The following is a 23,268-nucleotide window of genomic DNA, read 5'->3' on the forward strand; positions in this document are numbered from 1 at the left end:
CATTAGTTATGTGATCTATCCAGCATTATTCTGTAGCACCACATTTCGAAAGCTTCTATTCTCTTCTTTTCCAAACTATTTAACGTCCATGTTTCACTTCCATACATGGCTACACTCCATACAAATACTTTCAGACAAAACTTCCTGACACTTAAATCTATATTCGATGTTAACAAATTTCTCATCTTCAGAAACGCTTTCCTTGCCATTGCCAGTCTACATTTTATATCCTCTCTACTTCGACCATCATCAGTTAATTTGCTCCCCAAATAGCAAAACTCCTTTACTACTTTAAGTGTCTCATTTCCTAATCTAATTCCCTCAGCATCACCCGATTTTATTCGACTATATTCCATTATTCTCGTTTTGTTTTTGTTGATGTTCATCTTATATCCTCCTTTCAAGACACTATCCATTCCGTTCAACTACTCTTCTAAGTCCTTTGCTGTCTCTGACATAATTACAATGTCATCGGCGAACCTAAAAGTTTTTATTTCTTCTCCATGGACTTTAATACCTACTCCGAACTTTTCTTATGTTTACTTTGCTGCTTGCTCAATATACAGATTGAATAACAATGGGGAGAGGCTACAACTCTGTCTCACTCCCTTCCCAACGACTGCTTCCCTATCATGTCCCTCGACTCTTATAACTGCCATTTGGTTTCTATACAAATTGTAAATAGTCTTTCACTACCTGTATTTTACCCCTGCCACCTTCAGAGTTTGAAAGAGAGTATTCTAGTCAACATTGTCAAAAGCTTTCTCTAAGTCTACAAATGCTAGAAACGTAGGTTTGCCTTTCCTTAACCTAGCTTCTAAGATAAGTCGAATGGTGAGTATTGCCTCACGTGTTCCAATATGTCTACAGAATCCAAACTGATCTTCCCCGAGGTCGGCTTCTACCAGTTTTTCCATTCGTCTGTAAGGAATTCGCGTTAGTATTTTGCATCCGTGATTTATTAAACTGATTATTCGGTAATTTTCACATCTGTCAACACCTGATTTCTTTGGGATTGTAATTATTATATTATTCTTGAAGTCTGAGGGTATTTCGCCTGTCTCATATATCTTGCTCACTAGGTGGTAGAGTTTTATCAGGACTGGCTCTCCCAAGGCCGTCAGTAGTTCTAATGGAATGTTGTCTACAACCGGGGCCTTGTTTCGACTCAGGTCTTTCAGTGCTCTGTCAAACTCTTCACGCAGTATCGTATCTCCCATTTGATCATCATATACATCCTCCCAATGCATCTATGACAACAAAATCGAGACATACAAGGTGTGATTGGAAAGTTTTAAAAATGGATCCGCTACTGCTTTCTGGTTTGGCGGGCATGTAATCGTAGGGTGGGAAATGAGTCACTGCCTTGTCGGTGAACGCCCTCTGACAGGAAACTGCGTTTCCTTTATTCAGTTCGTTGTGGCAGTTGGCTGAGTGCGGGTCTGTTAGGGCTTGTTGCCGGATTCTGCCTGCGTGAAAATGGACGTAAAAACGGAGCAACGAGTTTGGGCGAAATTTTGTTTTAAAACCGCGAAATCATCTTCTGAGACTTAAGAACTATGAAAAACAGTATTTGGGGACAATTGTATGAGTCAGTCAAATGTTTTTGTCTCGTTCAACAGATTTAAAAATGGCCGCAAATCATTTGAAGATGAACCACGGTCCGTCCGTCCTTCCACCTCAAAAACGAATCAATGTTGTGAAAGTTCGCGGCTTAGTGCGCTCTGATCGTTGAGTGGCGGCGCGGTTTGAGGCGCCATGGCACAGATTTCGCGGCCCCTTCCGCCGGATGTTCGAGTCCTCCCTCGGGCATGTGTGTGTGTGTGTTGCTCTTAGCATAAGTTGGTTTAAGTAGTGTGTATGTCTAGGGACCGATGACCTCAGCAGTTTGCTCCCTTAGGAGTTCACACACAGTCAGGGAGATTGCAGATGAACTTAATTTAAGTTTCTATGTAGTTCATTCAATTTTCACTGAAGATCTGAGCATGCGTCGAGAGTCCGCAAAAATCATTCCAAAAGTGTTGTTGTCATGTGACCAGAGATAGCGACTTCAAGTGTACCAAGAACTGATTAATCGGACTAAACTTCAAGTGTACCAAGAACTGATTAATCGGACTAAAAATGGCCCAGATTTGTTAAAAGGGTAATTAAAGGTAACGAATCGTGGGTACATAGATATGATCCTGAAACCAAAGTGCAGTCTTCGCAATAGAAGACTCCAGGTTCACCACGACCGAAAAAAGCATGGCAAAGTCGGTCGAAGGTGAAGACAACGTTGGTGATTTTTTTCGTTTCTACCGAATCGATATTGTGCATCACGAATTTACCCGTGGAGGACGGACAATTAACCAGGAATAACACAAATGTCTCCTTAAGCGTTTGCGCCGAAAGGTGCGGAAGAAAGGCCTGCATTGTGAGTGCTACACCATGAGAATGCTCCGGCTCACCGTGCCCTCTCCATCGTTGAATTTTTGACCAAATTCAAAATTCCTGTTCTTCCACAACTGCCATATTCCCCTGGTTTGACCCCTGCGGACTTCTACCTTTTCTTAACCTGAAATTTTCACTGAAAGGGAAGCGATTTGGCTCGATTGAAGACATCCAGGCAAATAGGGAGGGCGTCCTTAACACTCGTCAGGAAAAAATTTCCAGCAATGTTTCCAAAAGTGGAAACATCATTGGAGTCGGTGTGTTCAGTCAGAAAGGGACTAGTTTGAAGGAGATGCATCACAGTAGCATGTAAGTACCACCACTGTACAATTACAAACCCATTCTTAAAACTTTACAATAACACCTTGTTTATACGCCTAAATATCTCATGAAAATGCCGTCTCCGAGTTCTAAGTAGGTACCGCAATAGACTAGAAAATGCTTCATTATTCATTTCCCAACAATAAACGAACACTCGAGGTATGAATTAAAAAACGCCTTCAGTCACAATTTTTCATGTTTTATTCAGAACGCGATGCATTTCGGACCCTGTGGGTCCATCTTCAGGTGTAATTCGTCTTAATACATGATTTATGTGTTCTGTTTGTTCATTTAACATAGATTCTGTTTTTTTGATTTTGTGGAAGTATATCACCAATTGTTCTAACAGGTTTATTATATAATACTACCAAATTGTTTTCTAGATTGTTGATAACATGTTTCGTTTCCAATATATGTTGCGCAATGACTGATTTTTCAAAGTGGTTGAGCCTGAAAGCATTTATTTACATGTTCTTGAAAACGGGTTTTGAAGTTTCTGCTTGTTTTCCCTACATAGTGGGCAGAACACCTGGGGCATGATACTTTGTACACTCCACTGTTGTATGTTTGTATATTTTATTTTATGTTATGGATGAGTAAGTTTCTTAATTTATTATTTGTTTAGAATGAAACTGTTATTTTTGTTTTTTGAAAAGGTTAGCTATTTTTTGTGATATCGGGCCTAGCTATGGGATACTGACGAATATTTTCTCTTCTTTCATAGTGCTTCATTCTTTGTCTTGCTTTTGTGTATTTGTCTGTCTAAATTGTCAATTGTTTTGGCAATGCTCTTTATTGTCTCTATCTCATTCTTGAACAGATCGACAGCGCAACGCAACAGCAATTGTGCCATGGCTACTACACTGCCACTATAAGGGGAAGCCCGCTCTACAATGCTTTTTAATCTGACTCTTCAAGCAACCATCCAGAAGCTTCAAATATCTGGTTACATAGGCACAAAGTCAACCCAGATATTTGCATATGCTGATGATGTAGCAGTTATTAGTAGAAGAAGACTTTCGCTAGAGAGAACAATAGATGAGTTTAAAGAAGCGACACTACCTATAGGCCTTGCTCTTAATGAAATGAAGACTGAACACATGAATTTCACCACGCCTGAAAATAATAACTTGGATAAACTATCACAGGTGGTTTCAATTTTTAGCATTTACAGAACTTTAACCATCTGGGATGTAATGTTAACAGGACAAATCCCATGTGACTTAAATAAAACAGCCCATTCTAAGTGGTAACAGATGCTTCCAGGAGTTGAAGATATTGTTGGCCGGTAGGTTATTAAATAGGCAGCTGAAACTTCAAATATATAAAGCTATGATTAGGTCTATTACAAACTACGGATGTGGAAAATGGACGTTAACGAGTACTGATGAGCAACAGCACAGGATATTTGAAATCAGGGTTCTGTGGAAGATCTATGGGCAGTTCAGGATAACAATGTCTTCTAGAGATCTAGAAGGAATACTGAGCTGGATCACCTCTTACAAGGAGCATTATAAGAATAAAAAGCAGGTGAATAGCTTGACCTGGGCATGTCCTTAGGATGGATACTGGACGAACAACCAAAAACGTTTTTGGATGGAGGCCAACTGGAAGAAGACAGAATGAACGTCACGAAAGCGGTCGATAGACGACGTGGAAGAAGATAAAAACCTCTCGTTAGCAGATGGCGGAGAATTGCGCTGGAGAGGGCAGAATGGAGCAAACTTGAAGACGCTAACACCCTTGCACGGTTGTACACCATGAGAAGAAGAAGATATTGTTTTCTGTCTGTGGAATAGGAAAGAGCCTTCGAGGAGGACATCAAACTCATTAGCTAAATTTGTGGATATGATCAAATAGTAGCAAGACAACAGGGTCACGCAACCACTGTTACGTCATCAGGAGAAGTCACAAAATATACGACAATCGAAAAAGTGGATATGGTTTTCGCCGATTTCGAATGCAGCCCTAAATATACAACAGCAGTTGGGTTGTTCGCTGCTAGGTATCCTGGCCGTACCAACACCCATGATCTCTCTTAGTACGCTTTATTAAAAGAAACGGAAAATGAACGCTTGAAGAATAAACTACGCCAACGAAACACAACAACTCATGACTCTATCTCAACATACGTTTTATCAACGGCAACACAAAATCCACATGTCACTTCGACTAGCTTCAATATGCGAGTGGGATGCGCCAAGTGAATGTTACGAATGCACAAAATTGCACCGTATTTAATCCCTTCCCCAATTCGTCCCATCAATAACTTCGTGGCAGTGAATTTCAAAATCAGTAACAGTTCTCCGAATGTTTTCTACGAAAACTGCGAAGAACCACAAAGTCTCTGTGTAAGATGATTATGAATGGAGCATCGCTTTCTAAGTATGCGCAAATCAGTCTTCGCAATAACCGCTAGCAGTGAGCTGAAAATCCACGATGGCTGGTGAAGTGGGTAAGCAAAGACCTCCGTCTATCGACGTCTGGTGCGGACTTTTCAAGAACCGCAGTACTGATCCCTGTTTCATTGATAGGATCCTAAAAAGCCACAACTATCTACAGTTTCTAACGGATAAACTGCTGCAGTTATTAGAAGGCATACCATTGGACAACAGGAGACCTGTGTGGTGCTAATATGGTGGGTGTACGTATCGTCCATTCCGTACAGATAATTGCAGACATTCTTAACAGAATGTTTTGGAGATCGTTGGTCGTTCGAGAAACACATAATGGCATGAACGCTCACCTGGCTTAACACTTCTGGGTTTTTATCTGTGGAGAAACTTAAAGTAAGAGGTCTACAATCAAGACCTCTGAAATCATGAAATGCAAAATAACACTAGTCTGTGCTACGGTAAGTCCAGATTAAATTCAGCGTGCGGAATCATTTTATTGCATGTATATATGCTCAAAGATAACATTTTGAGCACTTGATATGACTGTCATAATAATAAAGACGGGAACCGTATCAGAATTACATGTTTGCTTGGTTTTGGAACAACAGGGCACATGTTTATCTACCTCTTGTGAAGGCGGGACAGAGATTATCTGATGCACATTCACACAAATATCATGACGCTGAAGTCTCCGTTGAATGCTTATTCCAATGCCACGGAAAAAATTATAGAGTTCCATGTGAAATAAGGTAGGTATCACCCAGCAGCTCTAAATGTTAAAAATTAGTCGCATACGTCAGAAAATTCGCAACAATGTCCGTTATTACTCAGCGAAAACCACACATCGATATATGTACGTGTTCTGAATGAATCTGAGGTGCCCTATTTTAGCTGTCTCGTCTTGTACTTGTATCTTCTGTGATACCATTAATTTTTCTTATTGTGTCTATGGTATACTCGTGCTCAAAAATATCGGAACAACCGGAATGGTTTCCATCTGACTAGCACATAGGTCATATAAAAAGTTTCTTGCAGGCTCTGTTATCTCTTTTCAGTGCAGTAGTTCGAATGTATAAAATGGTTATACAAGAGACCATTAAGAAACACTGCTCTGTATGGTAATCAATCGACAAGTAAATTAATACCTTAACATTGCAAACACTAAGAGATACATTACTACAAATGATACTGTCCTTAATGTTTGCCAGTAAGTGACAACTAATAACCATAACTCTAGCATGTGAATTATTCTGTAATTGTTAGTCGAATCTCAATTGTTTTGTGAGTAAGATATTTGCAAGAATATCTTAACTCCCGAAGTTCTATGATAATTCGAAGTTTTATCACTTTTTAAACAGCTTCCCAGCCGCCTGTTAACCGCCCATCCAAGCGCTCCGTGGAAACATGAACAGAATATCACTAGTAACTTCACTGTACGTGACCCCACGTGCAGTTTGAAAGTCAAATATGGCCTTATTATCTAATGCAAAGTTTTCATGAGCTGTCAGTTGTGGACATATTTGCAATTTACACGACATGAACTATTTTATTTTTGATATGGATTCGAACGTAGCATTTGTAGTCAATGTTAATTGACTTTTCTGGCGAGCCATAAGGAGATGTTTAATAAATATAGTTTTTGCCCAGTATCAGTTAAAAAATCTGTACTTGAAATTACGCGACGCAAACTTTTTTGTCTTAGACGGGGCCTTCTCTCCATCATCTACTGTCTATGTTAACTAATCTCGAATGAAGTTGAAAATGTAATCATTAACGAGTAACAAAGTGTGCACATGTTCAGATTTAAATAATGGGACTTAAAGTTTTGTGCTGAACGGAGGCTCGAACCCTTCACCCAATGGGCTTGTTCACTAAACACAATCGCATATTAGATATGGCACTTTTTTCACCAGCAGCGGTTTTAGCCTGATATGACGAGACGAGTTATTTTCACCCTACCAAGATTTGAACCCGACACATATCGTCGGTTTCTTCTATCCACGAATAGACGTAAAATATCGGTTAATATCACCAACATAGAAATATGCGCATGTTTGGCCTAAAAATGTGGCGAAAATTTCTTTGCTGAGTAGGGAACGAACCCCGCACATATCGCCGTTTTGGACTACACATGCCGAGACACTAACTATCGAATTATTATTTACCAGCAACTAAGCGTGGCATGTTTCAACTTAAATCATGTGATGAAAAGTTCTGATCTGAATGGAAATGGAAACCAGTACCTGTAGTTATTTTTGACAACGCATGAACACAGATTGAAAATAAAATTATTTTCCACCAGGGCCGGCCTGTGTGGCCGAGCGCCTCTAGGCGCTTCAGTCTGGAACCGCGCGACCGCTACGGTCGCAGGTTTGAATCCTGCCTCGGGCATGGATGTGTGTGATGTCCATAGGTTAGTTAGGTTTAAGTAGTTCTAAGTTCTAGGGGACTGATGACCTCAGATGTTAAGTCCCATAGTGCTCAGAGTCATTTGTACCATTTTCCATCGGAAGTTAACAGTGCCCATTCTAGAGCTTGAAATGACATGACAAAAATTGTTATGCCGTATCAGGATTCGAACCCAGAAACACGCCTTTAGTGGATATCTTAAGACGTTGGAAACTTGAGAAACAACTAAATGGTGGAACTGTATAGTCCCAAAGTGTCAAATTTCGGTAAAAGGAAGGTCCGAGCTCTAATTCCAGTGCAGCATGCAACACCAGTATTTTCAACATTTCAAGTTAAAACAAAATAAAACGTAAGTGCCTTGGGTCTTTACATGACGACTGGTTCGTCATACATAACACCATTTCTTGTGCAAGGAAGCTTACGTGCCGGCCGGTGTGGCCGAGCGGTTCTAGGCGCTACAGTCTGGAACCGCGCGTCCGCTACGGCCACAGGTTCGTCTCCTGCCTCGGGCTTGGATGTGTATGATGTCCTTAGGTTAGTTAGGTTTAGGTAGTTCTAAGTTCTATGGGACTGATGACCTCTGCAGTTAAGTCCCATAGTGCTTAGAGCCATTTGAACCATTTGAAACTTACTTGACGCGACTTGTGCCTCTGTCATGGCACAATCTAAACTATCTCTGTACCAATCGTTAGCAACGGGATATTGTGTTTAATATGGATTTGGAACCACATTGTAACCCTACCTTCTTCACTTGTCGCTACCTGAAGTGAGTTAGATCTGGTCACGCCTGTTAAAAATGGTCACATAAAGTGGGTATCAATTCCTGATCTCAGATGTACTGACCTACCATCAATCCAACAGACTCCACATTGGTCTACTTCATGATTGCTTTATAATTAAGAATGCGCCACAGTGGATAAGACTTTTGACTTCCTGACTACCTGGAGGTGGATTACAGTCACGTCAATACATTTATTTCCTTGTTGTCTGGAGTGCCTTGCACGGTTCGCGCGGCTCCTCCCGTCGGAGGTTCGAGTCCTCCCTCTGGCATAGGTGTGCGTGTTGTTCTTAACATAAGTTATTTTAAGTTAGATTAAGTAGTGTGTAAGCTTAGGGACGATGACCTCAGCATTTTGGTCCCACAGGTACTTATCATACATTCCAAATCTTCCTTGTTTGACCGACTCTTCATTCACCAGTTACCTCATCTACACGATGCGTACATTCATCTTGGTTTTGTACTAACTGAAATAGTTACGTATCAGCTATCTGCATGAACTGGCAACACTGTGGAACGCGGAAGCTTCTACTTGAGTTATCTTGGTGCGTAGTGGTGAAGGTCGTACACTATAAAATATGATCTGAGGTATAGAGCACACTCGTTCCTTTAAATTTTAAATCGCAGTTCGTGTGTTTGCTTAAATTATCAGTCTGACGTAAGGTCCGAGACAATTTATTTCATTTGCTAACCCACCAGCAGTAGCAAAACCTTCAAAACACAGTTTCGTGAAAGCGCTTTAGTTACCCATTAAAATAAAGACAATTAAACCCCGTGAGTTTCCAAGCGTCAGTAAAAAAGTTTCGAGACTGTGGAACATTTTGGATTCCCTCTAGTGAAATAACTTAATTCTATTTAGCATTTTAAGAAATGAGACTTGACTTATTTAAATATCGGTTGACACGGAAAGAAAATGAAGGCAAAAATACTAACATGCAACGCAAAAACTTCAATCTGCCATACACAGTAAGTGGAGGACTAACAGGAGCTGATACCACGTCCGATTCTACCTGTTAATCTTACCTGCCCTTACCTATGTCGCAGTTGTTCATACTCTGTGCTCCCGTATGTGAAACGTGATTCCACTTTACTATAACTCAACACTCCAGGAGAGGTTGGTACACCATCAAACAAACAACCTACTTATGTAGTAAAATCGTAACATATAATGCGGTCCTACATCCTCCAAATTTAGCAGGTATAAATGCGTTACAACAACAAAGTTACAAGTGCGCTATTAACTTACGCACCCGAAAACTGTTCTCAATGCCGAAGGCCCTTCGCCTGCAACGAAAGAGTTACTCGCCTATAAAATACCACTGTCACTCAGTTTCTGCTATCTGCAGCTGAATTTCTGCTCTCCGTCACATGGGTTTTAGGAACGAAACGCCAAGATAGTTTTGGCTGTGCTGGTAATAAGTCATACGCTATTCTTCAAGACCCAAAATAATCTAAAGCTACATTTGCGATCAGAATGCCATCAGCGACGATCTATTGATAACCCTAATATAGTATACAATTGGATAATCAACATCGTACAACTTACCAACAAAGGTTTGAATGTTTGCTCATTACGCAGAAGAAGATTTGTACATTACACTAACATCGACTAAGTCTGCAAAATACTGTCACCATCAAATAATACAACATCAACACCAATTACCAGCACTTCGTATGTGACTGTACTTATCAGATACTGTAAACTTACAATTAACATAAACAAAGCATATTAAACATGAGAGGTGGAGCTGCCATTTGAAACACACCCTATCTTGGCCAACACCTGATGCGTTTTCTCAGTAATCCCTCAGTCCTACTTCTTTCACGGAGTATTCTGACATCAACCAATCCAATTCACAAATATTTTTCTTTTTGTAAATATAGGTTCCTACATTGGTCCCTCCACTAGCGACCCTTATATGGGGTGATCCTGCTGCCCCTATATATGGGCTTTATGCAACCTGCAACAGCTTCAAAAACCATAGGCGAGATTTTCATATTCGAAAATACAGCCTCTAGCAAAAAAGTACCTAGCATAAAATTTAACTACATTAAACGTCCTACAAAAAGGTCCTGTTCATTTTTTTGTCTAGGGCTAATAGTTTTCATATAGTGAGCAAGAGAAAATGAAAATTTGCATGAGGTATTTGAAGGCGTTTGCATAAAATCCGTAGGTAGTAGCAGCTTTATCATCCTGTACAACAAGACTTGAAACTATTTCCCATCCAAGTTGACTATTATGTAAAGTAATTTTCTGGTCGACTAATTTTACTTCACTTAGCTGTGCAGTCTAAGTCAGCTCCAATTGTTCGGTGCCAAGGGGTGTCTGCCCCTTCAACTGTGTCAGACTTTTATTTGTTGCCCCTTTGGTACTCTTACACTAGCCTTCCAGTTTTTCTTACGCCATCTTCTGAAGCCCGCCACAACGACTTGACTTTTTCAAGTTCTCTGCCACACCAACACGAGACAACGGCTGCTTTGGGTAGTCGCCCGCTACCGTCAATTCTGATTATAATGCTCAATCAAAATTCAAATATCTTGTAATCCCAGTTTCTTATCACGATGTGGTTTGCACCACTTCCTCTGTGTTATAGGGTAGTGAGTAGAGGCATTTGTTGCCAATCTTGTAGGAAATATTTTCACTGGGGGGGATGCAGTGGGGAGAATGTTGGGAGAACAGAAGAGGCTCTCTCCTGGAACTGCAGAGTATGCAGTAGGAACATTTTGATTGGGGAGCAGGAAAGGAAAATCTGTGCCCTTCAGGCACAGTTGGAGGAAGCAAGGAAGGAACTGATAAGGATCAAGGGAAATAGGGGGGAGGAGGGTGGTTGGGAACTGGCAGCTGGTAGGAGGATAGGAAGAAAGAGAACGCGATCTGATAGTTTTATCATCAACACCAAAAACAGGTATCTGCCACTGCCAGAGTTAAGTGGAGAAGAGCCTCAGGTAGAACAAGGAGCAGGAAATGTGCAGCACACTTCAACCGAGGCCAAGAAGCCTAGGAATGTACAAAGTGTTAGGAAGAAGAAAGTGCTGCTGCTAGGTAGTAGCCATGGGCGAGGTGTAGGCCCTCAGTTACAGGAAAGTTTAGGGGCAGCGTACCAGGCCACCAGTATCTTCAAACCAAATGCAGGGCTAAGTCATGTGATAGAGGACCTAGGGTCTTTATGTAAGGATTTTACAAAAGAGGACCATGTAGTGATAGTGGGTGGGGCGGGAAACAGTTTGGACAGGGATGGGGCATATGAAATAGGTGGTGACCTGGACAAGATAGCTTCCCTGACTCATGGCACCAATGTACACTTTGTTGAGCTGTTCCGGCGTCATGATCAGCCACGCCTTGATGGAGCTGTGAGGCGAATCAATGTGGGGCTGGGGATGGCTCTGAGGACGGCCAACTTTGCTCATGTTTCTCTGGTGCCCGTCGGGACTATCAACAGATGGGGTTTCACTAGGCATGGCCTACACCTAAACAGGACTGGGAAGGGAAGATTGGTACAGCTGATTCATGAAAGTATAGGGGGTGGATCTCGGGCCACACATGGTCAAATACCTGTTGCCATAGGTAGGAAAAGTAGGTCTTTTTTAGGATAAATCCAGACAACAGGTTCCCCTGCCTAAAGAGTATCTCTAGCAGTTCAAAAAATACTGAAACAATCACTCACAAGACAGATTATAACACTTCAAAAATCACACATACCAGATGTCACAAAGAAAAACAAACCATCGGAAAGAGTAACATGGGGCATTTCACAGACTTAACAATCCTCCATCAAAACATGCAATCAATAAAAAATAAAATACAAGCATTAGAAGTTGAGCTCCAATCTTTGAACTGCACAGTAGTTTGTATTACTGAGCACTGGTGTAGAGACACAGAAATCCAACATGTAGTATTATCATTGTATGAAAGGGCAAACTCTTACTGCAGAACTACTTCAAGGGGTGGAGGATCATGCATTTATATCAGAAAAGGAACACAGTTCAAATCTAGACATGACCTCAGTACAGTAAGTGAAGACAAACACATTGAAATATCAGCTATTGAATTATCAGGGCTCGATATCACCAAGAAATTAATCATTTTGTGTGTGTATAGATCTCCCAGTGGTAGTGTGGACACTTTTTTCAATAAATTAACAGAAGTTCTAGATAAAGTCTCAAGTACAAAGGTCAACATAATTCTGTGTGGGGTCATAAACATCAACACTAATATCATAAATGAAACCAGCAGCACCTTCATAAATATCCTTCAAAGTTTTGGCATGTCCCTATTGGTCAATAGTGCAACAAGGGTTACTACAATGACTGCATCAGTAATTGACCATGTGGCCACAAATATAGACAGGGAAAAATGTGATGTAGCTGTAAAAGATCTCGGACTATCAGACCATCTCTGTCAAATAACAACAGTAAAATCAGGCATCGAATCATTCCCTAAACTACAAGCCTATAAACGACATCTATCAGAAATCAAAATAAAAGATTTTTCAAAAGAACTAGAAAAACAAAGCTGGGATGAAGTGTATAAGGAAACCAATGTGAATATGAAATTCTCCAAATTCTCCACATTGTTTAAATTGAACTTTGAAACAGCCTTTCCAAAAGTATGCATGACTGTATCAACATCTCACAAAAACAGATGGATAACAGCAGGTATTAAGAAGTCCTCCCAAACACTTAAACACCTCAGTTCCATGAAAAAGATTCACAATGATCTAGAATTCTTAAATTTCTATCATAGATACAAAAAGATTTATAGGAAGGTGCTGATTGCTGCAAAAAAGTCATTTAATGACAAAATAATATATAATGCAGAGAATAAAAGCAAAGCAGTCTGGGATGTTATAAAAAAGGAAACGGGGAGAGGCAAACAAATGCAGAATAACATACTGCTAAGGGAGGGGGATAAGGTAATAAATGATCCACAACACTTAGCAAACTATGTAAACGAGCATTTTTCAAGTATTGCAGAGAAGTTACAGCAAAAATTCCCCAAAACAAATATAACACCTGCAAAAATTGTTGCACTAGATACAATGATGTTACTTCCAACCACAGAGAATGAAGTCAATAAAACTGTTCAAAAGCTAAAAAATAAAAAGTCAGAAGGCTTAGATGATGTACCAATGTGTGTACTGAAACAATGCATAGGGATTATACAAGGCCCATTAACAAATATAATAAATGAATCCTTCACATCAGGGACATTTCCAGAGCAGCTAAAACAGGCAAGAGTTGTACCTTTGCTTAAGAAAGGTAATGCAGAAGACATAGAAAATTACCGGCCCATTTCCCTGCTGTCAGCATTCTCAAAAATAATAGAAGCAATTATGAAAGACAGATTAATGAATTATCTGAATAAATACAATCTTTTAAGCAAATCACAGTTTGGTTTTCGAAGTGGCAAAAATACGGAGTCAGCCATAGTAGAATTCACAAAAGTTGTACTTAATGCTCTTGATAAAGATGAGTGTGTCACAGGCATATTTTTGGATCTTTCTAAGGCTTTTGATACAGTCGACCACAAGATTCTATTAAATAAATTAGAAGCATTAGGAATAAGAGGGGTAGCTAATGACTGGTTTCGATCATACCTAACAGATAGGGTACAAAGAGTAGAGATAACACATACTTCAAATAGATCTAACCATTTAGTAAAATACTTATCAGAACCAAAACATATTAATATAGGGGTTCCACAAGGTAGCATATTAGGACCAATACTATTCCTGATATACATCAATGACTTTCCCAGTAGTGTTACTCATGGTGAGAAAATTCTCTTCGCTGATGACAGCAATATTATAGTCACTGAGAGAACAAGAGAACTCCTTACCGAGAAAGCAAATGAAACTCTCAAGGAAGTTAACGATTGGTCAATAAGCAACAAATTGACATTAAACATAAAGAAAACTAATGCCATGAACTTCAGTTTGAAGAGGAAAAATGACTATGTTAAATTAAATGTAGATGGCACCTCTATAGACTGTGTAACAAATGCAAAATTTCTAGGAATGAATATTGACTCTCAGCTGAAGTGGTGCGAACACACAAAGGTACTTGCAAACAGAATGTCATCAGCATGTTATGCCCTTAGAATTCTATCATCTGTGTGTAACATGCAGTGTCTTTTAGTTACATATTATTCATATGTACACTCAATTCTTAGCTATGGCATTCTTTTTTGGGGAACAAATCCACAAAATATGAACACAATTTTCAAACTCCAGAAAAGAGCCATAAGAATAATAACCAGAAATAGTAGTCGAGCTCATTGTAAAGATCTGTTCAAAACACTGGGAATTTTAACTGCTCCATGTGAACACATTTACCAGTCAGTTGTACACATCAAAAGTAACATTGGCAATTACTGCACAAACAGCTCTGTCCATGACCATGCAACAAGAGATAGACTCAACTTACATTTACCAAGAAAAAATAAACATAAAACTCAAAACAGCATTTTCTACCAAGGAATAAAACTGTACAATAAATTACCAAAAGAGATTAAAGAAATTCCAAAAATACACTTATTTAAGAAGGCAGCTAAACAGTACCTGTTATGCAATACATTTTATACATTGAAGGATTACTTAGATAAAGCAGAGTAGGGGTTTGATAAAAAATGTTATACAAACAAATAATAATAATAATGATGATTATAAAACATCCAATATTCCACATAACACCTTCACTTTATTATTTTTCTTCTTCTTTCCTTTCTAGAGACACTCTCCCCTCAAGCTATGCATAGCACAATACTAACACCTCTTCCTCTTTCTGAGCTCAACATCTCACTCATTATGAAGGGATGCTGACTCAGTTTTTCAGGATAGCAAATGGGAACTTGCAGTACAGAAAATGGCGCAAGGATCACCTGTGTGTGTGTGTGTGTGTGTGTGTGTGTGTGTGTGTAGTGAGTGAAGTGTTATGAAACAATGTGTGTATAGTGTGTGCAGTGACTGATAGTGAAATATGAGTGGATAGTGTGGCATTACATTATTTAATGAGTTATTTGTAAATAAATTATTGTATACCAGGAGTAAAATCTAATGATTGTCTCTAACTAGAAGTCTGTAAATATATGTGTATACGAATTAGCTTATTGTAAATTGATCTAAGCTTGTAAATACTTTGACATGTCCTATATCCTTGTAAAAAGAGATCTACGGATGAATAAAACTACTACTACTACTACTCTTAAACAAAAGCTCGCGCCTTGCAGCTTATGTTCCTGATTCCCATTTTAATTAACTACTATAAGTCTACAACTTTGGAACTTTGAAATGAGCGGAGTCAGTGAGTGGACATATCACTGTCACATATCATATCGCTCGCATTTTTGAAACTCCCGTAGTTTTGAATAACAATATCTTGCGTGTCTCTTTCTGACCACACTGCAAAATACTTGTAGCCTCCAATTTCTGTATGTGGTCTCTTAACTAAGATTTTTCTAACATCTTTATATTTCGCTAATTAGCAGTTTTTTTCTCTTACTAGGTTATTTTAGGTCACATCAACCATTAATACGCATGGATTTCCGATAAAACAACAACAATTAACAATTTCCATACTCTCTGACACTCTAACCTCTACTTCATCAGTCAATACACTTAAATGTTAAGCTTGTGATCTTACAGACTGTTGGGGAGTAACTATGGCCCTCCAAATTGAGACCGAACATGGGACGGTATGTGGTGCTTCTGCATACCATATACCTGCTGTGACATCGCCTCCTGCCTCGTAACTGCTGTTGTCCGCTATAACCCCTAAACTGTGTCCCTCTTTGACAACTGTGGGCTGCATTCATAAGCCTCAGACATTGGCCTAGCAATGGTGACTTAATTTCACCAATTGCCTATCTATGTAACGAAAGATTTGATTCAGCGTAGAGACAGGTTATTTTTTCTAGCTGCATCACCAGGATATTTTTGCAACACTTTATGTCAGAACCATGAAAACGTTGGAAGCATGCAACTAGCTCTTACCGAGTTTTCTCTGCAGAATGAATGCAATTCTTAATTCCATCGGCTTTATTCCTTCAACTTTTATAATGAAATACTTCGTTCACCTCATTATCATATTTTCTTTAGTTTACTCATACGTTTCCCTTGGTTTCTACATTATGTGTATGAGTTATTCACTCCTTGTTCTAGCACTCACAGGTTCTAATTACACACTTTACGCAAAACGATGAAATAATCACGAACTGAAAAAAAGTCACTACTCTGGCTCTCTAAACAGCTCAGTCTCTAATTTACCCGTAAACATGAAAACTAACTTCATTCCTAAATTTAGCATTACTCATGGTACTCTAAGATGCTTAGTCTCATTTTTCGTAGCCTACTTTGTGCTACTTACTAATTATTTAGTTGGCTGTTGTGAAAAAAGACATCTCCTTAATGGACTAAACTTGTTATAACCACCTCCTACACTTCATATTGTTGCCTCAACACCTAACCTCATTCTAGCTCAAGCTTTAATTCAGTTTTTTTTAACTTAAACCATTCCAACGTTATTCACTCTGGGGACAGTCACTTTAACATTTTATATTCTATATACTTATTTTCTCATCACACAATACTCACATTTTATTTAGCTAGCGCATTCTCTCTTCCCACTACAATATCTTCACGCTAATTACTTCACTGAACACTGTATATCAACTAAATTCTAGATGGACAAAAAGAAAGCAGATAAGGAAAGGGGAAATTCTTCCAAACAGCTCAGGTGCACGCCGTTGCCCAACTGTGAAGCGTCTCAAAGCACGGGAAATCTCCTAAGTCTTTTTTTCATCAGGATAACACCTGCTCCACTGAATTCTTCCTCCTATCTCTGGCCCAAAACTTTCTTGTTGCTCCTCTACCCGGATATACTCGAGCCATCACAATCTTACTGTCTCTCTCTTCTCCAACTTTGTACATTAATTAGTTTACTTCTTTGCTCTCCCTCTATGTTTTCTTGATACTTCCAAGGTCCTCACGTCACTCTTCTACTTCACAAATAATCACAGGCGCCGACTCCATGGGGCCTGAGGAAGCCCAAGCCACCTCAAAAATTCGTTTACCTTTTAAAATATATTACTTTTCAAAATACATTACTTTTTAAAATACATTCAGTAATGAGTTAAAACAAATAATTATTACAGCAGTAAGCAGGTTAACTGATAACGAGTGGTGTGAATCATGATAAAGTTACGGTGCTGCGGGCACACTTAGAATATGTCCCGGTGCGCGAACCTTTGGGTACAGTCTGGCGGCGGCGGGCCAGCGCTGCGGCCGTGGCGACATCAAAAGGACTGGGGCAGAAGAGCCTCGAACCCTCCGCCTCGTGTCGCCTTGACGCTTCAAGACATTACGACGCTGCGGCTATACAAAGACCACCCTACTGTCGCAGTCATTCAGTGTGGATAGTTTCGTTCAATGCATGCTATAGATGGGTTTAGTGTTCCGACTTTAGTGTCTAGTGGACTATTTTATATGAGTATATTTTATTTGTTTACTTTAGTCGCTTAGTGTATAGTGAATTAAGTTTGCAATGGATAAATTTGTTACCGAAAAGGAGCGCTTGGAAGTTGATGATACTGCAAGTCAACCTCCAAAAATTATTGTGTCGTAAATTGCTTCGTCGTCTCCAGGCGAGAACCGTCCACAGCCGCAACCTGGACAATCCGGCAAGGGAAGACCATTTCAGAAGTCTTGGCTGATCGAATATACATGGCTAGAATATGAAGCACGTACCGAAAACGTTTTATGCAAAACCTGCAAAGAGGCATATGCTAAAAATCTATTACAATTTTCATTTTGCATTTACTTCCGTAGGGTTTTCTAATTGGAAAAAGACTTTGGAAAAATTCCGTCTTCATGAAAATACATTTAGGCATAAGGAAGGTGTTCTGAAACTAAATTCTATCACCAACCTAAGTGTGGTCTTCCTATTGAATGAACAGTTAGATAGTGATATGAAGAAGGGCCGTTTAGCTCTTGAGACAATTTTTGCGACTGTGAAATTTCTATACCGACAAGGACTAGCAATTAGAGGTCACGAAGATATAAACACAAATATTTTTCTATTGTTGGAACTCCGAAAGAATGACATGCCTGAGTTTAAAGATTGGTTAGGGCGTTCGGGGTATAAGTGGACGTCACATGATATTCAAAACGAGATCACTGAACTAGTAGTGAAGTCTGTGTTGAGAAAGGCATTGGCTTAAATCAAGAAGACTGAACATTTTCCTGTTACTATTGGGTACATAACTACTGGGTACATATCTGTCCAATGCATAGTCAAATCTTCTTTTAAACTTGAACCATAGACTCTTTCGGCCACATATTTAAATGAGAGTGCACACTTTGTAGACTGATTGCACTTCCCCAGCATTCTACCAATAAACCGAAGTCTACCACCTGTTTTACCCACAACTGATCCTATGCGACCATTCCATTTCTATCCCTACAAAGTGTTACCCCCAGGTATTTGTATGAATTGGCCCGTTCCAACACTGACTCATCTATATTAGACATAGGATACTATACTTTTTTCTTTTTGTGGAGTGCAGAGCTTTACTTCTTAAAGTTTAAAGCAAGTTGCCAATCTTTGCATCAGTTTCAAATCTTATTACTATCTGACTGAGTATTTAGGCAGATTCTTCCAGACAGCACTTCGTCATAGACAAATGGATCATCTGCAAAAAGTTCTGAGGTCATTACTAATACTGTCTGCAAGGTTACTAATATATAATATGAACAGCAATGGTCCCAACACACTTCCCTGCGGCACACCTGACGTTACATCTACGATGACACTCTTGAAAAGACAACACCCTGCGTCCTTCCTACCAAACAGTCCTCAATCCAGTCACAAATTTCACTTAATACCCCATATGATCATACTTTTGACAATAAACTTAGATGTGGCCCTCAGTCAAATAAATGCTTTTCAGAAATCAAGAAGTACCGCCTCTACCACACTTTCTTGATCCACGGCTTTCAGTATGTCATGTGAGAAAAGTTCTAGTTGGGTTTCATACGATCGATATTTTCGGAATCCATGCTGGCTGGAATTGAGGAGGTATTCTATGCAAGATACATCATTACGTTTGCGCTCGGAATATGTTCTATGATACTACAACAAATAGATGTCAAGGATATTGGACAGTAGTTTTGTGGATCACTTCTACTACCCTTCTTTGTAAACGGGTGTGACGTGTGCATTTTCCCAAGAATTGGGCACGGTTTTATGTTCGAGAGATCTACGATAGATAGTTAGAATAGGGTCAAATTCAGTGTAGTATCTGATATGGATTCCATCGGTCCCTGGAGCTTTGTTCAGTTTTAATGGTTTCAGCTGTTCTCAACACCACTGACACTAATACTAATTTCATTCCTCTTTTATTGGTACGAGGATTAAATTGGGACATTTCTCTTGAATTTCCTTTGTAAATGAACATTTGAAAACGGAGATAAGCATTTCAACTTTTGCTTTGTTACCTCAATTTCAATTCCTATCTCATTCGCTAGGGACTGGAAACTAACTGTGGTGCCTCTATCAGCCTTTACATATGACTGGAATTTATTTGAGTTTTGTGAAAAATCTTTTGAAAATATTCTGCTACGGTAGTCATTTTTGGTCCCCTCCCCCAAATCAACCAACCAACCAACAGTAGTCATTGAAGGCATCACGCATTGCTCTCTTGACAGCCAAACGCGTTTTACTGAGCATCTCTCTATCTACAGCTCTACGCTTTGTTCTACACCTATTGTGCAGCAATCTCTGTTTCTTTAGAAGTTTCTTTACAGTGATTGTATATCATGGAGATTCCATCCCATTATGAACTATTCTACTGGGTACATATCTGTCCAATGCATAGTCAACTCTTCTTTTAAACTTGAACCATAATTCTACATCCTCCTGTCCTGTGCTGAAAGTTTCAAGTCCCTCATTGAGATATGACATTACTGATATTTTATCTAGTTTACTGAACATATATATGTTTGTGCTTGGTTTAGTTGTCCTTTGCACTTCGGTAATCATTATTGCCACAACCGCCTCATGGTCGCTAATACGAGTTTCGATGTAAACGTCCTTAATGAGGTCTAGTCTGTTTGTTGCCATTGTATCCATTATATTTTCATCGTGAGTAGGGTTCTTAACTATCTGTTCTATATCGTTTTCAGAGAAGGCATTTCGTAATGTTTCGTAGGATGCCTTATTATGCTCACCACTAACAAAAATATAGTTTTCCCAATTAATTGTTGGATGATTTAATTCTCCACCAATGATTACAGTATGACTGGGTAACTTACAATTTTCTTTAAAATTTTCAGTTACACCAGAAGATGAATATGATGGGCGACAGAAATATACAATTATAATTTTATGCTCACCCCTGATACTGAGTCTTGCCAAAATAATCTCTTATACAGCTTCAATTTCTATCACGGTGGACATGAGTTTCTTGTCTACTGCGACAAATACATCAGCTCCACTTCCCAATTGCCTATTCTTTCGATGTACACTCAAATTTTCCCCATATATCTCACTGCTATCACTTACAGTTTTTAACCAGCTTTATGCACCTAGTATTATGTGTGCTTCACTGCTTTTCAGGAACGCTTTAAAATCTAGCACTTTGTTGCAAGAAAAATAAAAAATTGATATGGACGCCACATTGGGCGACTCGCTTGCCAGCAATGAGGATGAAATGATGATGAGGACGACATAAAACCCAGTCCACGAGCGGAGAAAACTTCCAACCCGGCCAGGAATCTAACCCGGGCTCGCTGCATGGGAGGTAAGCACGTTACAATACAGCTAAGCAGGTTGACACTTTGTTGCAAATGCTTTGGCAGTTAACTGTTAGGATTTAATACTCTCACCTGTGGCTGCTACCTCTGGATCACGGTGTCCCGGGTTCGATTCTCAGATGGGTTGGGAATTTTCTCTGCCCACGGACTGGGTGTTTGTGTTGTCCTCATCATTTCATCATCATCCTCATCATTCGTGGCAGTGGTTAGATTGGACTGTGAAAAAAAATTGGACTGTGAAAAAATTGGGACTTTGTACGGACGCTGATAACCGCGCGGTTGAGCGCCCCACAAACCAAACATCATCATCGTCGTCACCTGTGGAAGGCATTTCTTTTGATGTTACACTGATTCTTTTGAGTTTCCTGCAGCTGTCGCTATCTGGATTGAATGAAGAGTCGCCTAATCTAAAAAAATCCTTGCGTGCGCCCCGCACACAGTCAACTACATGAGTAGCAGCCTCTGACGTGTTGTGCACACCTGTCTCAATTAGAGAGACCTTACAGTTCTCAACCCTTTGGCGGAAGTCCAGGAAATCGCAGCTTTGATTGTCACAGAACCTTCGATGTTTCTGGTTCAGTCCTTTCACTCGACTCAGAACCAAAGGACCACGGTAAATTCTAGGGCCAAAGCTACCATTTGTGAGCTTCGTTGAAACTCCATCTCCATGCGCAGGGCTGGTGTTTTCAACGCTCTCTGACCGTCAATGGCCGAAGTATGGCCTCGGAGCCCAGATGCCAGGCATCCTTCGGTGGAAAAGGTTTCCACAATCTGCAGTTGGTTTCACCCTTTTCCGTCAATGGTTGCTGGAATAACTTCCTCAGCATGTTGAATGAGGCTCCCTGAGTGCACCTGAAGTCCTTCCTTTTCCCCTGCTGCCATTTCCCTAAGGGGTACCATCATTCTCCGTATATCTGAACTGCCGACGACTAATAGACCCCTACCTCTGTGGACAACTCTGTGAAGACTCTTGTGTTTGTTGCACTGCCTCAGAACTGGTTTTCAGTCTTAATTGCCTGAGTGAGTACACTCGAAAAATCAAGTAGTACTATTTTCGCTGGCAAAGCATTACTACGAACAATGAAGTGGCTGAACGTCGCATTTGGAGCAACTACTTTCACCAGTATGTGGGGTCTGGAGTGAACACCCCAAATGGAAGGTACTCTTTCTGTGCACACACCTATCAACTTAGACCAATGGATCTCATTTTACTCAACAAGATTGTTCACTGATCGGAAAATATCTTCTCCGCTGATAGTAGTTCCAGTGATTCCGAGAAAAATTATTCTTCTTTCAGTTCATCATCTTTTGTATGTCAAAAATAGACAAGCACCTGAAAACAAGATGCAACATTGGTCGATTAATCTAACTGCAGTGCAAATAAATAACTTGACCTTATTTCGTTGAGTATCGTGTTCAAAACGTGCGAACTCATTTCCTCGACATGATTTCTGATTGTGTTGTCAGAATCAGATATCTGGACTACCTTTTCCACATACTGCTCTCCTATAACTCGCTTCAACGCATCTAATCAGCAAGGCTTGATAAGATCGTCTCATGTTGTGTAAGGTTTCTTGGTTTCGGCGATTCGAAGAGCGATTCGGTATGAAGGTTTAAGCCCAGCTTCTGCTGAGTGGGAAAGGTAGGCTAACGAATCCATGTGCGTCCTCTTCCGTGCAGCTTCTTTGCGTTTGGAGAATTCTTTTCCAGCGAAATCTACATGACTTCTTACAAAGTGGCAATTCGGTGTGTTTCATACTCTATGCTGTTAGCATTTTACTGCGTAGAACATACTAGGGTTTGAAGATATACACACACATATATATGTAGTGTCCATTCTGTTGGGCATGTGCGTACATCTTCGTGTCTATGAGCACGTAGGCTCTTATAACCAGCCGGCCGGAGTGGCCGAGCGGTTCTAGGCTGGAATAGCAAGACCGCTGCGGTCGCGGGTTCGAATCCTGCCTCGGGAATGGATGTGTGTGGTGTCCTTAGGTTAGTTTAAGTTGTTCTACGTTCTAGGGGACTGATGACCTCAGAAGTTAAGCCCCGTAGTGTTCAGAGCCATTTGAACCATTTTTTCTTATAATTATTTCAATGCAGATGCACATTCATTCCGGAATCC

The sequence above is a fragment of the Schistocerca gregaria genome, chromosome 3, assembly GCF_023897955.1.
Source record: "Schistocerca gregaria isolate iqSchGreg1 chromosome 3, iqSchGreg1.2, whole genome shotgun sequence".
NCBI classification, from domain to species: Eukaryota; Metazoa; Arthropoda; class Insecta; order Orthoptera; family Acrididae; genus Schistocerca; species Schistocerca gregaria.